The sequence below is a fragment of the Alosa alosa genome, chromosome 13 (assembly GCF_017589495.1).
Source record: "Alosa alosa isolate M-15738 ecotype Scorff River chromosome 13, AALO_Geno_1.1, whole genome shotgun sequence".
NCBI classification, from domain to species: Eukaryota; Metazoa; Chordata; class Actinopteri; order Clupeiformes; family Clupeidae; genus Alosa; species Alosa alosa.
In genome coordinates this window covers 14,664,536-14,667,035 of record NC_063201.1, presented here as the reverse complement: position 1 = coordinate 14,667,035, position 2,500 = coordinate 14,664,536, and the positions used below count along the sequence as shown (strand labels likewise).

General features: G+C 46.3%; 1 protein-coding gene across 2 annotated transcripts in view; it reads left to right on the top strand.

Moving 5' to 3' along the window:
- Positions 1-2,500, top strand: part of LOC125306645 (nuclear factor of activated T-cells, cytoplasmic 1-like) — a 75,528-nt gene that overhangs the window by 54,816 nt on the left and 18,212 nt on the right. The window lies entirely within an intron of this gene.

The following is a 2,500-nucleotide window of genomic DNA, read 5'->3' as shown; positions in this document are numbered from 1 at the left end:
GGAGCTGATGGTGAATAAATGCGGATCAGCTATGGGGAACTTATAATTGTAGGAAAAAATAATATGAGACCAGTGTGCCGGTCTCAGGCAGCCATTGAAGGCTTAAGGCGATGGTTACACAGCTATGAAGCCATTGCGATGCTCAAAGGCAGCCTAGAAATGAGAGATTTCAGGGCTTTATGACACTGATTACCATCAATGGAAACCAAGCCCATTATTGGATCTTTGTGCTATGCCTTTTCTTTTCTGTTTTTTTTTTTTTTTTTTTTTGTTAGGGGGCAGTCATAATAGTTAACAGCAAGTGCTGGTCATGACAAAAGGTAATTAGTTTTCCCGCAACACCGCGTTCTTTCATGTTGCACTAAGCAGTTGTCAGGGAATCGTCGGTGTCAGGTGGAAATGTTGAACATGAATGTGTAGAGACCTGCTCAATTTCCCCCTCTCTCTGTCTCTCTGATGTTGCATCTCCGTGTAAAGTGACTACACTGAAAATAAAAGACAGGCGTTTCAGGGATGGTGGGGGGATGATGATGTCAGTGGATCAAATTGAGCTCATCAGACACGAACCAGAAACTTGGTTGAGAGATCTGCGTCTGAGTGACACGAGATTTCCACCGCGCAGACCCGTTTCGGCCCGTTCCAGCACGCTCGGGTCCGCTGTCCGCGATCTGTTTCCTCTCAGTGCAACGTTTTATCTGCAAATTCTCTGGCTGGCCATGACAGTCATGTTTGCAATGTGGGCCTCCACATTGGACCCATTAGACCACTTGCTTTTTTCGGGAGGTTGGCAAGCCCAGCACAGCGTGATGGTCAGAATACTCTGTGTTTGCTGGCTTAGACGACGTGGCCGATGTGGATACGTTCCTGTATGCGCGAACAGCGTGCTCGAGGAAGAGGCGTTGCCAATCGCTGAGCTGATCATGACCACAACGAAATGGCTGGGAATCTAGAAAAGAAAGCACCTCTGGGACATGGTGTCTCTTTTTTCCGACCTTTTCACACTAAAAAAGGGGGCAGAGTTCAACACACTTATAGTGAACTTAGCAGAACCTGCCCTAGTCAAATGGCACTGTATTATGATTCTTCTCCATTTAATTGGACGGCAGTTTGATTTCTCTTTTTGTGGAGTGTGAGGGTGGTGAGTAGTGTGCTGCGTTAGGTCTGTTCAGTAGGTAGCCCCTGCTCGGTGAACTCCCCTCCTCGTTCGTGTGCCTCTTTTTCTCCCCTGCCGAGTCTTTTTTGTGGCGCAGTTCATTCAGAGCGGTCCAATTCCAGCCAGTCCGTCATTACACATGCAGTCAGCGCTGAGGAATCTGTCTGGTGCGTAACTGCCTCTCTATCTAAACAAATTGGGTTTCTTCATGTCTGAAGCCTGATGCATTTAGGTCCGAGAGCAGATTTTTTCGTTCAGAAAAGAGGAGAAAGTTCCAAGCGTTTTTATGCAATAATGGTCGACCGAGATGGGGTGCCAAGACTGGGAATGGCCACGATGCAAGTATTTCTGCCTGATTGATTCCTGCTGTGGTCGTTTTTTTGTGTGAGACACCTACTTCTAAGCCCAGAAGTCGCATTTCAGTTTTTTTTTCTGCCACGCACTAAAAGCAATGGCTACCGCTCTGCAATGTTTGTCCATCTGTCCCTAGATAAGTGTAGGTTAGTACAACTTGCCCCGTTTTAAACAGCTTTCGGGTGTGATGAATTGCCGAGATGGGACCAGTTGGTGTCTTTTGGCTGCCATGATATGGCATGTGGAAAGTGTATCTCTCTCTATCTCTCTGCCTCTCTCTCCCTTTCCTTCTCTGTCCTCTATCTCTCTCTCCCTCTCTCCCTCTCGCTCTCTTTCTCTGTAAGGTCAGGCCCTCACCAAGGGAGTGTGGCCTGTGGCTTGGCATAGTGAGGGCATCTTCATGCCCTCCTGTGTACCCACATGTTCCTCCCCACAGACACCCCACAACCTAAAGATGATGGATTGGAGATGCTGTGGTTTTTTACCCAACCTGATGGGATGGTCTTGGCCATTTGGGTTGGCTTTTGGTCCAGCGCTTTTTGATAGAGTAATTAGTCCCTGAGGTTGATGTGTGGCTGTTCAAGCATGGTGCTGTCAATACCTATTTATTTGCTGTGGCCAACATCCAACATCCAACCACAGGCATTGTGATGCTGAATTTTCTGAAATGGTACATACTGTATGTTGATGATATAATTGCTTCTGTTCATTTTGTACTGAGAGGGTTATGACCCTAATCCTAGGTTTATATGACTGAGTACCATTCTGTGTGGTAAGAAGGAATTTTCTGTAAATGTAATAAAAAAATTTTGACGGTACTGTAAATTTATGTTTCATCTTCCCCAACATCATTTCCATAAAATATCTTAATTTGTTTTCACCCTTGTTGATATATGTCGGCTTGGTGAAGAAGTATCCCGTAGTGACGACGGAAGTCAACCGAGCGGCTGTACTCTAGCCAGACAGAACAGGGGAAAGCCGAGGGGTTTTGCT